At 45.2% G+C, this 15,501-nt stretch overlaps 1 pseudogene; it reads right to left on the minus strand.

The window, feature by feature from the left end:
- Positions 1-8,031: 8,031 nt before the first annotated feature.
- Positions 8,032-11,669, minus strand: LOC139471079 (uncharacterized; annotated as a pseudogene).
- Positions 11,670-15,501: the final 3,832 nt, after the last annotated feature.

Raw genomic sequence — 15,501 nt, forward strand, 5'->3', positions numbered from 1 at the left:
GGACCAGTGTCCCCTAGAAAATGGCACTCCCCAGGGCAGTATCCTCAGCCCCACACTCTTTAATATAATGATAAACGATCTCTTCGAGGGCCTATCCCCTAAAGTAAACACATCCAAATTCGCGGATGATGGAGCCCTCTGGATCCGCACAAAAAGTATTAATATGGCCCAAAATTTACTCCAAAAATCTCTTAATAAAATACAACAATGGGCTGACAAATGGGGCTTCTCCCTTAACTCAGAAAAAACAACAGGAATAGTATTCAAACATAAAAACATGAAACCCGCCTCCCCAATTCTCCAGCTAAACAACCAAACAATCAAATTTCAAAAACAAACCAAATTCTTAGGACTTATCTTCGATCAACATCTCACCTGGGATGCTCACATCCAAAACCTAACAACTAAATGCAGTAAAGACCTAAACACCCTAAGATGCCTCAATGGCTCAAACTGGGGAGCCTCCAAAGATACCCTCCTCTCACTCTACATATCACTAATTAGATCAAAACTAGACTACGGCTGCGCCATATACAACACCCTAAACAACTCTCTATCTAAAAAACTTGACTCAATACAATATCAGGCTCTCAAACTAATTACACGCACCCAACATGGCACCTCCTACACTTCACTCCAGGCCTTAACAGGAGAAATGCCACTAAGTCTACGCAGGGAACAGCTAAGCTTAAATTTCTGGGCCGCATCCCAATCAAACCCTCTCATCCAAAACCTAATAAACCAAAATATCAGCCCCAAAAACCAAGCTCTAGCTCGTAAACACCCCTTACTTACCCCAATATCTCAAAGAATAACAAACTACCTAAATGAACACCAAATTAAAAATCTTAAACAAAACTGCAAACAATCAAATATCTTCACCCCTAAACTTAAAATACCCAAAATAGACACAACACTAGCTAGCCAAATAAATAAACAAACCGACCCAAACATAGCTAAAACCACCACACTAGCATACATACACGAAAATTGGCCAAATTGGTGTCACATTTACACGGACGGATCTTCAGATCCGACCTCCAAACACACAGGTTTCGGAGTCCATACCACACAACCAACTAAAACTACACAATCCTTCCGACTCCCAAACAACCAATCAATATTCACGGCAGAACTAATGGGCATGGCCTCAGCCCTCCATAGTCAAGAATCCAAAAACCACAATAAAATCCTAATACTTACCGACTCCCTAAGTGGACTGCAAGCCCTCAAAAACAAAAATACCAAAAACCGACCTAAATTAATAAATCTAATACTTAAAAGCTCCAACGACCTAACTAACGCAGGCAAACAAATAACTTTCTTGTGGATACCCGCCCACGTAGGAATATACGGTAATGAAAACGCCGATAAGGCAGCTAAACTATCCCTCAAAATCCCAGAAATAAGCTTAAACTTACCCATCTCAAAATCAGAAATTAAAAGTGTAAATAAGCAAAAAATCACCAAAAAATGGCATAACCTATATCTAAACTCAAATAGCCAAATCAAAAAAGTACTCGGCAAACCACTAACCAAACCAAAAATTCACCATCCATCAAAAAAAATCGACAGAGTAATCACTAAACTCCAAACAGGACACACCAACCTAAATAACCACCTAAAAAAAATAAAAAAAACATACTACAGGTAACTGCCCACACTGCAAACAACTAGAAACCCCAGAACACGCACTCATCTACTGCACACACTACCTAACACATCGAACCGCATTACAAACCACCCTCAATCTAAACCAGGCTCTCACTCTAGAAGCAATACTAAACCCACAAAATAAACTAGAAAACTTCAAGGCCTTAGGCGTATTCTTAATCAAAACGGAACTAATAAAACGCATCTAAAAACACTATAATCCACCAAATCAAAATTACATAAACACACAAAAATCCACCATACCCAGCTCCCTTAGTTCTCCTCCCTTACCCCATCGGCATCTATTCCAAATCTCAAAATTCCCAAATTCTATATAAGCAACCCCTAAAGCCCCCTCTTGGGTTGCACACACCACTTTCGCCCCTTTCGGAAACACATTAAATGGCCTGGCCGGGCCCGTGTGCGAAATACGCATCAGTCGGAAAGCGCACGTTAAATCTACAAAGTAAGTAAGTAAGTAAGTATAAATCAAATCTCCAAAGTAAGTAAGTGAGTATATAAATCTCTTGCTTGATAACTATGTTAGAACCTACACCGAAACGTCGCTCTTAATTGTAATAAAGAAGTTGTTCATCCATAAATTCTTATCCTTACTTACACACAATGTTTCGAGGCTACATCTTGTCCCTTCATCAGGTGAAAACTCATTTCAGTCATATAACTGCATCTCAGCTGAATGTCAAAGAAAGAGGCGTGGACCTGATCATGAGCCCTGGTTTGAAAACAAACTCCACATTTTCAGCAAAGGGGTGAGCGACTACGAGCTTTATCGCTGCGACTGGAGTACAACTTTTTTTAAATCGCTTTCACAACCAACATCAGTCATCCACAGTAAGTAGATGCGCAAAGGAGAGAGTGAGTGAGTAAGGAAGGGAGAGTGTGTGTGGGTGAGTAAGGGTGAGAGTGTGTGGGTGAGTAAGGGTGAGAGTGTGTGGGTGAGCAAGGGAGAGAGTGATAAGATGAGCAAGGGAGAGAGTGTGTGGATGAGCAAGGGAGAGAGTGTGTGGATGAGCAAGGGAGAGAGTGTGTGGGTGAGTAAGGGTGAGAGTGTGTGGATGAGCAAGGGAGAGAGTGTTTGGGTGAGTAAGGGTGAGAGTGTGTGGATGAGCAAGGGAGAGAGTGTTTGGGTGAGTAAGGGTGAGAGTGTGTGGGTGAGAAAGGGTGAGAGTGTGTGGGTGAGCAAGGGAGAGAGTGTGTGGATGAGCAAGGGAGAGAGTGTGTGGATGAGCAAGGGAGAGAGTGTGTGGATGAGCAAGGGAGAGAGTGTGTGGGTGAGTAAGGGTGAGAGTGTGTGGGTGAGTAAGGGTGAGAGTGTGTGGGTGAGCAAGGGAGAGAGTGATAAGATGAGCAAGGGAGAGAGTGTGGATGAGCAAGGGAGAGAGTTTGTGGATGAGCAAGGGAGAGAGTGTGTGGATGAGCAAGGGAGAGAGTGTGTGGGTGAGTAAGGGTGAGAGTGTGTGGGTGAGCAAGGGAGAGAGTGTGTGGGTGAGCAAGGGAGAGAGTGTGTGGATGAGCAAGGGAGAGAGTGTGTGGGTGAGCAAGGGAGAGAGTGTGTGGATGAGTAAGGGTGAGAGTGTGTGGATGAGCAAGGGAGAGAGTGTTTGGGTGAGTAAGGGTGAGAGTGTGTGGGTGAGTAAGGGTGAGAGTGTGTGGATGAGCAAGGGAGAGAGTGTGTGGATGAGCAAGGGAGAGAGTGTGTGGGTGAGTAAGGGTGAGAGTGTGTGGGTGAGTAAGGGAGAGAGTGTGTGGATGAGCAAGGGAGAGAGTGATAAGATGAGCAAGGGAGAGAGTGTGTGGATGAGCAAGGGAGAGAGTGTGTGGATGAGCAAGGGAGAGAGTGTGTGGGTGAGTAAGGGTGAGAGTGTGTGGGTGAGCAAGGGAGAGAGTGTGTGGGTGAGCAAGGGAGAGAGTGTGTGGATGAGCAAGGGAGAGAGTGTGTGGGTGAGCAAGGGAGAGAGTGTGTGGGTGAGCAAGGGAGAGAGTGTGTGGATGAGCAAGGGAGAGAGTGTGTGGATGAGCAAGGGAGAGAGTGTGTGGGTGAGTAAGGGAGAGAGTGTGTGGATGAGTAAGGGTGAGAGTGTGTGGATGAGTAAGGGAGAGAGTGTGTGGATGAGCAAGGGAGAGAGTGTGTGGGTGAGTAAGGGAGAGAGTGTGTGGGTGAGCCAGGGAGAGAGTGATAAGATGAGCAAGGGAGAGAGTGTGTGGATGAGCAAGGGAGAGAGTGGGTGATACGGTGAGCGAGGGGGTGATATGGTGAGCAAGGGAGAGAGAGAGAGTGATTGGATGAGCAAGGGAGAGAGGGGGTGATATGGTGAGCAAGGGAGAGAGGGAGTGATGTGGTGAGCACGGGAGAGAGGGAGTGATGTGGTGAGCAAGGGAGAGAGAGGGAGTGATGTGGTGAGCAAGGGAGAGAGGGGGTGATATGGTGAGCAAGGGAGAGAGTGGGTGATACGGTGAGCAAGGGAGAGAGTGGGTGATACGGTGAGCTAGGGAGCGAGGGGGTGATATGGTGAGCAAGGGAGAGAGAGAGTGATTGGATGAGCAAGGGAGAGAGGGGGTGATAGGATGAGCAAGGGAGAGAGTGGGTGATACGGTGAGCAAGGGAGAGAGTGGGTGATACGGTGAGCTAGGGAGCGAGGGGGTGATATGGTGAGCAAGGGAGAGACGGAGAGATAGGATGAGCAAGGGAGAGAGTGGGTGATATGGTGAGCAAGGGAGAGAAGGAGTAATAGGATGAGCAAGGGAGAGAGGGAGTGATGTGGTGAGGAAGGGAGAGAGGGAGTGATGTGGTGAGCAAGGGAGAGAGTGGGTGATAGGATGAGCAAGGGAGAGAGGGAGTGATGTGGTGAGCAAGGGAGAGAGGAGGTGATAGGATGAGCAAGGGAGAGAGAGAGAGTGATTGGATGAGCAACGGAGAGAGTGGGTGATACGGTGAGCAAGGGAGAGAGTGGGTGATACGGTGAGCTAGGGAGCGAGGGGGTGATATGGTGAGCAAGGGAGAGAGGGAGTGATGTGGTGAGCAAGGGAGAGAGAGAGAGTGATTGGATGAGCAAGGGAGAGAGGGGGTGATATGGTGAGCAAGGGAGAGAGTGGGTGATACGGTGAGCAAGGGAGCGAGGGGGTGATATGGTGAGCAAGGGAGAGAGGGAGTGATGTGGTGAGCAAGGGAGAGAGAGAGAGAGTGATTGGATGAGCAAGGCAGAGAGGGGGTGATATGGTGAGCAAGGGAGAGAGGGAGTGATGTGGTGAGCAAGGGAGAGAGGGAGTGATGTGGTGAGCAAGGGAGAGAGGAGGTGATAGGATGAGCAAGGGAGAGAGTGGGTGATACGGTGAGCAAGGGAGAGAGTGGGTGATACGGTGAGCTAGGGAGCGAGGGGGTGATATGGTGAGCAAGGGAGAGAGAGAGAGTGATTGGATGAGCAAGGGAGAGAGGGGGTGATATGGTGAGCAAGGGAGAGAGGGAGTGATGTGGTGAGCAAGGGAGAGAGGGAGTGATGTGGTGAGCAAGGGAGAGAGTGGGTGATACGGTGAGCTAAGGAGCGAGGGGGTGATATGGTGAGCAAGGGAGAGAGAGAGAGTGATTGGATGAGCAAGGGAGAGAGGGGGTGATATGGTGAGCAAGGGAGAGAGGGAGTGATGTGGTGAGCAAGGGAGAGAGGAGGTGATAGGATGAGCAAGGAAGAGAGGGAGTGATGTGGTGAGCAAGGGAGAGAGAGAGAGAGTGATTGGATGAGCAAGGGAGAGAGGGGGTGATATGGTGAGCAAGGGAGAGAGGAGGTGATAGGATGAGCAAGGGAGAGAGGGGGTGATGTGGTTAGCAAGGGAGAGAGGAGGTGATAGGATGAGCAAGGGAGAGAGGGGGTGATATGGTGAGCAAGGGAGAGAGGGGGTGATATGGTGAGAGGGGGTGATATGGCGAGCAAGGGAGAGAGAAGGTGATACGGTGAGCAAGGGAGAGAGGGGGTGATGTGGTTAGCAAGGGAGAGAGGAGGTGATAGGATGAGCAAGGGAGAGAGGGGGTGATGTGGCGAGCAAGGGAGAGAGGGGGTGATAAGGTGAGCAAGGGAGAGACGGATTGATTGGATGAGCAAGGGAGAGAGGGGGTGATGTGGCGAGCAAGGGAGTGAAAGGATGAGCAAGGGAGAGAGGGAGTGAAAGGATGAGCAGGGGAGAGAGGGGTGATATCGTGAGCAAGGGAGAGAGGGAGTGAAAGGGAGATAAGGGTGATATGGTGAGCAAGGGAGAGAGGAGTAGTAGCATAGGTAATAGTGGTTCTGGCTCACTTCAACTGGAGCCAGATTTATACCACCACTACAGGGGAATTTTTTATGCAAAAATGATGATGCGATTCAACGATCGTCATGAGATTAAACTAAATTGTAATGAAAATATTCTCTAATATTTTTATTCATATGTATACCATTATACACTTACGAGAAATGATTTTTTTCGCTATTCCTGCCAGTCCGGAGACTCTGGCGGCTATTTGCATACCAAGTACGATAGGCGCGGCGATTATAGTTGATAGTAGGCCAGTCGCATAGTCAGGCTCGCTGACTTGGTTGATGCTGCATCGTACCCCAACTGCGTGGATTGATGCTCATGATGTCAATCAGTGGATTGTCTGGTCCAGATTCGATTATTTACAGATCGCCGTCATATAGCTGGAATATTGCTGAGTGCTGCGTTAAACAACAAACAAACATAATTTTTGAAATAGAAATGTCCATCATCAGAAAATCATTAATAAAAATATTAAATATTAGGATTTGGGCATAAAAACAATCAAGGTGGGATCTGTTAAAAGAACAACCTAACATACCGTGTATCTGCAGTTGTAGCAGGTCGGGAGTGGGAGTCTGGAATCAGTGGCAATGATATATGACATATATTGATTTCTGTTCTTGTTATATAACAGAGGCGTGATTGTTTTCATATCTGTCGAGTCAGCACTCTGTACAGGCTCTGCCTCATAACAACGTAAAGTGCAGCAGATTTATGTATTTCAATAAACACATTGTGTTACAACCAAACTGTTAATCATGTTCATCTCCTGGAACAGATACGAGAACATACACCATTGTGTTATTGGTGGCGTCCGGATTAACAAATGTCCGGATAACCGATTCATCCTTTGTAGTGAATTCCTAGATGTCCCCAGCAAAACACCCCAGTTTTGAATGTGTTTAAAGGAAAGTATACATAATTGAGTGAGTGAGTGAGTTGGGTTAACGCCTCCTTTTACAGTATTCCAGTTATATCATGGCGTGTCAGCTTAATGTGGACGGAAAGCACGAAGTGATGCAGGCCTCAAACGTTTATCCCTTCGGTGAAATCTAAGATCACGGGTATGGTGCTGACAAACCTAGAAACATAATCGGGGCGAACCGTGATTCGAACCCACAATCATAGGTTTGTGGCGTGCCCAAGGGATGCAACTCTGCACAGCGAATCGCGGCGCCTCAGACGACTCAGAGACTCAAAATATGCGAGAAGGTTACTGCTGCTGCTACCACTACTCCTATATATAGTGCGCTATCATACTACACAAGGGCATGCATAAAGCGCTATATAATTATTATTAGGGTGGATGTGAGGCCCTGGAAGGTTAACCGTCATTACTATCTCATCCTTCTGGGTACCCATTCAGTGCTGGGTGAACAGAGGCATAATTGGAACCGAGTCACTTGCTCAAGGAGACACAACATGTGCTGCGTGTGCTTCACTGTGGGGCAGTACCAAAGCCCTAGCAAGTCCCAGGAGTCAATCTGGCGAACACGGTCTCCTATCCAAGTGCTCTCCGAGACCAACGTTGCTTAACCTCGCCTGATTTATGACCTGTGTGCTGTAATAGCTGATCAAAGCAGCGTGGAGTTGCTGAATTAGCTGACTAAAGAAAATAAAAACACTCACTACTCAACAAGGCAAGCATGTTTCGGCCAATTTTAACTGACGTCCAAAAGAAACTTTACCAGAGTTTGAAATCACTCTTGCTCAAAAACAACAAAACATACATGCATGAAGTAAAGTGTATTGAGAAGATCAATGTATCAACATAATCAACACTGAAAATGACAATCATACCGCGACCGAGAATGACGTCAGAGCCCCCTTAAAGTTTTGGTGTGGTACAAAACTCGAGCTTTCAGAATCATGGACAATAGGCAGAGTACATAAACAATCGCTCACGTCAATAACAAGTCATTAGTAACGTGTGTGACCAACAAATGCCTCAATACACGCAAAAACTCTTCGTCGCACAGAAAAAGTCAGTCGTCTGATGAGGTGACGTGGGATTTGACGCCATTCTTCTTGGAGGGCCAAGATCAGTTCTTGCCGGTTGGCTGGAAAGTGTAATCATTGTCGAACACGACGATCCATCAAGTCCCAGAGGTGTTCTGCTGGGGACATGTCGTTGACGTTGTTAGCTGCGAGGAAGTTAGTGACAATTTTGGCTGTATGGGCTCTAGCGTTGTCATGCTGATAAATGGTACCACGTGGTTGCTGTCGGAGAAATGGTAGGACAACTAGACGAAGAATATTATCAAGCATAGTCGCCTTGTACTGCAAGCATGGATTGCTGAAGACCTGTTCTACCCCGGATCTTCACGGGTCAGATGGGGACGTAATGATGTCCATAGTAATGAAGCTTCACGTTACATTCAAAGTGTTGACATACCATTTGAGAGATGTCCGCAACCCAAGGCAGATGATGAAACACAGCCCGGCAGTACTTTCCTTTGAAGTCGATAGGGGAGGTAAGCGTTTTGTTACCAAGGATAACTCCAGGAGCCAACTGCGCGTGTATGCTCCGACATTCCTTCGGTTCGCCCAGCCAGTGTACATGTCCCTCATAAATACCACTAGGCGGCTTGCCGTAGGAGTCCAGCACTGAAAAGTAGTGAGTGATTGAATAAATATTCCAGCTCTATACTGCGGCCCTGAAATAATACAGTCTGGGTCAGACAAACCAGTGATTGCGAGCATGATCAGCAACCCACGCCGTCAGGGTACGATGACATTATCCGTCAGGTCACACAGTGTACCCGCCCCATCCTCCTCTTACTTGGCATAGGGCAATCATTGACTTGCGGGCGGGGGACACAAGAGTGTGAAGCAGTCCCATATTGTACTACAGGGACGCTACAATTGCGGGTATGACAGGCGTGACCAATAGTTTTGCATTGGTTTGATGAGTATTTTCTTGACATAATCTAGTATATGTAACGTAAAGGACAGTATCGACGAAAATTTGTTTTTTCGGGAAAAAACAAATGGCGCTTGATATCGATGAGAGGGCGGGTATTAATTACTCGCTTTTCAGGACCCAAGATAATATGGCTCAAGTCCTACTTTTCACAGCCTTGGGTAATAAGGCCAAAGTCCAACTTTTCACAGCAGAAGCTAATAAGGTCCAAGTACTACTTTTCTCGACCCTAGGGATCATGTCCAAAGCCCAACTTCCTAACATTGTATTAGTATGTAATTTTAACAACCCAAGGGAATATGATTCCAGTCCTCACTTTTCATTCATAAGTAACGCGGTGATTAAAGACGACCTAAAATAACAGTTTCCTTGCCTGACACTCATTATTTTTGACTGACAGAGGCCATCACGTGATGTGCTCAACTTGGCTATCACAGCTAGATTACCAATTTCTCAGTGCCTAAGGCAACATTGTACTTAATTCTCTTCGACTAGTAACAGCGAGATTACTTACTTCTCAGTGTCCAAGGTAACAATGTATTTACCTCTCCTCGACTAGTAACAGCGAGATTACTTACTTCTCAGTGTCCAAGGTAACAATGTACTCACTTGTCCTCGATTAGTAACAGCGAGATTACTTACTTCTTAGTGTCCAAGGTAACAATGTACTTACTTGTCCTCAACTAGTAACAGCGCGATTACTTACTTCTCAGTGTCCAAGGTAACAATATACTTACTTGTCCTCGATTAGTAACAGCGAGATTACTTACTTCTCAGTGTCCAAGGTAACAATGTACTTACTTGTCCTCGACTAGTAACATCGAGATTACTTACTTCTCAGTGTCCAAGGTAACAATGTACTTACTTGTCCTCGATTAGTAACAGCGAGATTACTTACTTCTCAGTGTCCAAGGTAACAATGTACTTACTTGTCCTCGATTAGTAACAGCGAGATAACTTACTTCTCAGTGTCCAAGGTAACAATGTACTTACTTGTCCTCGACTAGTAACAGCGAGACTACTTACTTCTCAGTGTCCAAGGTAACAATGTACTTACTTGTCCTCAACTAGTAACAGCGCGATTACTTACTTCTCAGTGTCCAAGGTAACAATGTAATTACTTGTCCTCGACTAGTAACAACAGGATTACTTACTTCTCAGTGTCCAAGGTAACAATGTACTTACTTGTCCTCGACTAGTAACAGCGAGACTACTAACTTCTCAGTGTCCAAGGCAACAATGTACTTACTTGTCCTCGATTAGTAACAGCGAGATTACTTACTTCTCAGTGTCCAAGGTAACAATGTACTTACTTGTCCTCGATTAGTAACAGCGAGATTACTTACTTCTCAGTGTCCAAGGTAACAATGTACTTACTTGTCCTCGATTAATAACAGCGAGATTACTTACTTCTCAGTGTCCAAGGTAACAATGTACTTACTTGTCCTCGACTAGTAACAGCGAGATTACTTACTTCTCAGTGTCCAAGGTAACAATGTACTTACTTGTCCTCGATTAATAACAGCGAGATTACTTACTTCTCAGTGTCCAAGGTAACAATGTACTTACTTGTCCTCGACTAGTAACAGCGAGATTACTTACTTCTCAGTGTCCAAGGCAACAATGTACTTACTTGTCCTCGACTAGTAACAGCGAGACTACTGACTTCTCAGTGTCCAAGGCAACAATGTACTTACTTGTCCTCGACTAGTAACAGCGAGACTAGTCTTACTTCTCAGTGTCCAAGGTAACAATGTACTTACTTGTCCTCGATTAGTAACAGCGAGATTACTAACTTCTCAGTGTCCAAGGTAAGAGTGTACTTACTTGTCCTCGACTAGTAACAACAGGATCACTTACTTCTCAGTGTCCAAGGTAACAATGTACTTACTTTTGTAATCGATTAGTAACAGCGAGACTACTTACTTCTCAGTGTCCAAGGTAACAATGTACTTACTTGTCCTCGATTAGTAACAGCGAGATTACTTACTTCTCAGTGTCCAAGGTAAGAGTGTACTTACTTGTCCTCGACTAGTAACAGCGAGATAACTTACTTCTTAGCGTCCAAAGTAACAAGTACTAACTTTTCCTCAACTAGTAACAGCGAGACTACTTACTTCTCAGTGTCCAAGGTAACAATGTACTAAGTTGTCCTCAACTAGTAACAGCGAGATTACTTACTTCTCAGTGCCCATGGAATCTTGATTTAATACAAGTCCTTCCTTGGTGGAATCTGTGTACCGACAACTGCGTCGACGAAGTTCATCATGTCGCTGTAGCATCCTGGCGTGATACTGTCGTTGACGCTGAGGGGGAGGATGTCCCGGGCACTACCAAGAGTGAGGAGTCTTTGAAGCGTCCTCATCTTGTCCAGTCTATCAAAGATAGCATCATTCACCATCTGTTTAGCCGCGATGTCGTCTGGGGTATAATGGTTCCTCTGGAGACAGTCGTACACGTCGGTAATGTTGACGCTGTGCAGCTCATCTGCGACGACGCGTACGGCGTTGATGAAGTAGGGTGACCGTAGCAACGCAGGAAGAGCATCGAGGACTTGATCGAATAGGATTGATATTTTCGGGTCATCGGTCAATGACATGAATGGGCCAATTTCAGAGCTGATGTTAATAACTTTTTGGAACAATTTGGGATGCTTGTAGAGAGCGTCAGCCACAAACAATGCTGTTTCATTCAATGGTTGTTGGTCCAATGTGAAACTCTTACTTAGATCAGCTTGTCCGGAGACACAAACCACAGTCAGAAATAAACACACACCGTGACTCCACATTGTGAAAGTGTGGACTGCTCGTGAAGACTGGAAGACGTCATACCCAGCAGCTCAAATCTCAACCTTGCGAAATGTAACATCGCTGAGTTTCCGGAGTTTCCACGCGTTGATTGATTGTTCTGTATTTGTCCTGTTATCTGTATTCGGACATAATGGTACAGTCTTGCTCACGGGGTAATTTGCACGACGAGCATTCCTTGGTTGTGGCTTCTTCCGGGCAACGATGTTGCAACAATCTGAGCGTGTCTTGCCACAAACTGTTTGCAAGTCATACACTACCAGAACATGCAAGAGTAGCCGGTTAGCATGTGTCTCGTATATTCCAAATAAAGATGACGATGCTTCTCGGGCAGGATTGTGAACAAATTGAGGGGTGATATACCACAAGGTGAGTCATTCTCTTCCTCCGTCGCAATCTATATGCTGACCCGGTGTTAAAGCTCAGCACAAGTCAAATAAACAGCTGAGATTAATATGGTCAACTAAACTTTAATAAGTTTTATCTGTAGGACTTTGAACGTGTGTCTTTGCGAAGATTGGTACGATCAAGCCGTGTTTGTTCACGTGATAAAATATTCTCCCGAGATGATCAAGGTTAAAATTGGCCTCCAGCAACCCGTGTATGTCGTAGGAGGCTGGGTGATTCCGTAAAGACCCGGGGTAGAATAGGTCTTCAGCAACCCATGTTTGTCGTAAAAGGCGACTTTGCTTGTCGTAAGAGGCGACTAACGGGATCGGGTGGTCGGGCTGGGTGATTCCGTAAAAATCCGGGGTAGAATAGGTCTTCAGAAACTCATGCTTGTTGTAAAAGGCGACTTTGCTTGTCGTAAGAGGCGACTAACGCGATCGGGTGGTCAGGCTTGTTGACTTGGTTGGTGCATGTCATCGTGTCCTAACTGAATGGATCGATGCTCATCACTGGATTGTCTGGTGCCCTCGGAAACAGTCAACTTACTTGTCAGTGCCCTAGGAAACAGTCAGCTTACTTGTCAGTGCCCTAGGAAACAATCAGCTTACTTGTCAGTGCCCTAGGTAACAGCCAACTTACTTGTCAGTGCCAGTTAACTTACTTGTCAGTGCCCTAGGTAACAGCTAACTTACTTGTCAGTGCCCTTGGTTACAGTGAACTTACTTGTCGGTGCCCTAGGTAACAGTTAACTTACTTGTCAGTGCCCTTGGTAACAGTTAACTTACTTGTCAGTGCCCTAGGTAACAGTCAACTTACTTGTCAGTGCCCTAGGAAACAGTCATCTTACTTCTCAGTGCCCTAGGAAACAGTCAGTTTACATGTCAGTGCCATAGGTAACAGTCAACTTACTTGTCAGTGCCATAGGTAACAGTCAACTTACTTGTCAGTGCCCTAGGAAACAGTCAACTTACTTCTCAGTGCCCTAGTAAACAGTTAACTTACTTGTCAGTGCCCTGGGTAACAGTGAACTTACTTGTCAGTGCCCTAGGAAACTGGAAAGTTATACATGAGTACCCGAGGAAACAGTGAATTTGCTTGTTAGTACCCCAGGTTACAGTGAACAATGCTCGATATAACAGTGCACGTAAGTTTTCTCGACCAGGGTAGTCGTTCACACCACATGATTCCAGAAAGAGAGTCAAGTGCTACATCGAACAGGATAGAACTTTAAGCGATAATAATTTCTCGAGGGCCATATGATCCATAATTTGGAGTGTCAAGTGGTTTTCTTTTATCATTACCTTAGAACATCCTACAGGTGACACGATGTGTAAGTGATGCCCCACATTGGATGTAATTTTTGGGGGTAATAATCATCTTCTCTAAGCAAGGTCGTTAATTGACTGTAAAAGTCCAGTTTCCACCCTTGGCGAACTACGCTGGAATTTCTGGGCTTGATCGTATCGTCACCAGAGGCTATTACGAGTTATGTCCTCTCTATGTCCCTTTTTTGACCAATCAGATTCCGACTCTCACATCACATAGTCAGTTAACTCCTTTGCCTGGGAAAGATGGGTACATATAGACATAACCTTGAGAAATCAACGTTTAAAGTCGGAACATATGATCCGTAATTACGCTTAGCTTGCAGCTCTAAAAAATGAAATAAATGAATGGTTTGATCCAGACAGTATAATCTTGATGTATACATCTTGGAAAAAAACGAAGTACCTCCACTTTATTATCATTCCGGAGATAACAGGTTTGCAGATGACATCACTCACTAGTAATTCACTGGCTGTTGTGTACAAAGTATACTCGCCAAAAAGAGAACTGCACAGAGGATATTTATATATATTTAAAACTTTACGGCATTAGCACACAAGCGATATGTTAGGCACGAAGACAGAGTTGAAGTTTCTGTATACTTTCAATGCAACGTGGCCGTCTATACGGTCCAGTGGTAGAGCGTCCGCCCGGAGAGCGGAAGGTCCGGGGTTCAATCTCCGGCCGCGTCACACCAAAAGACATTAAAAGATGGTACTTGTTGTTACCCTGCCTGGCGCTCGGCATTAAGGCGCTAAAACAAGCACTTGTCGGTTGGAGTCAGTATGCTGTGTCTGAGTGGGGTATTCATGTTAAACTGAAGCATGGTATCTCAGTGGGCTAGCACCATAAATCGACATCAGTCCGGACTAGTACAAGCAGCCACACATACATGCGTACATGCAACATCGCTACATAAGTGCAATAATCTTGGACGGGACGTTAAACCCTACCTCACCTTCAATGCGGTACAGATGCTAGTACTTCATCAAGCTGGTGATAGATATCCATCTGTCAACACTGTCTCCATGGATACTATGCCACTTCAAGAAAAGTGAAGCATGATGCCAATTGGTACCAAATAAATAATGTCATTGTTGGAATCATCAAGACGCAGCAAACACAACCCAATCGCAACAATACAGAAACGTAACACACCATGAGAACCACCGGATTGATGCCCGTACAAGATCTTAACTTGAAACTTCTTGAATAGTCGGAGATTCTCTTGGTTCTTAGGAACTGTGTAACTTCAAAGTCATACCACTACGAAATAACGCCATGGGACTATTGGAAGCATAATTGTCAGATAGACAGTACTTAGAAGTTGACGGATGACAAAGATACAATGTACGGATAACAACTTCTTTATTTTCTGTGATGGCGACGTTTCGGCATAGATACTTATATCATTGTCAGGCAAAGCTTGCACTCAGCAATATTCCAGCTATATGACGGCGGTCTGTAAAAAAATCGAGTCTGGACCAGACAATCCAGTGATCCAGTGAGCCTGAACACTCGATCCCGTCAGTCGCCTTTTACAGCAAGCATAGTAGCCTTTTACGGCAACCATAGTCGCCTTTTACGGCAAGCATAGTCGCCTTTTACGGCAAGCATGGGTTGCTGAAGATCAGTTCTACCGTTGCCCACTATTTCATTTGAAGAAAATTGTTTTGACATTTCATAATTTAGTCTGGTTCACACCAAGGTCTATATGAGCAATGAAATTCGAATTTGTGAAAAGCAATATCTAGCAGAGTACACGACATCGTGCCGGATCAGACATAAACATCGTAATGGGAGACTTGTGTCAAACGCAGTGATAGTTCACGGCGAATTCAGGGATTCATATCCTTTTTGATAACGTTTTTCAACCAATCGGATTACAACACTCACTCTCACTCGTTACACGTTTGAACCATGTCTAAGTAAGCTTATTACAGTGGCGACAGTCTTAATTAAGATTATGAGGCTTAGCAATGTATACCGTTACACTGCAGCTAGTCTCCCTGACCTAAGAGAATATATTAAAAAAGGAGCCCTACTCAAGTCTTTAATGACTCGGCAAGTCTAGATTCCCTAACCTTTAGGAATTAA

This window comes from Haliotis cracherodii, unplaced genomic scaffold (assembly GCF_022045235.1).
Source record: "Haliotis cracherodii isolate W230 unplaced genomic scaffold, xgHalCrac1.p SCAF_21, whole genome shotgun sequence".
In the NCBI taxonomy this organism is placed as follows: domain Eukaryota; kingdom Metazoa; phylum Mollusca; class Gastropoda; order Lepetellida; family Haliotidae; genus Haliotis; species Haliotis cracherodii.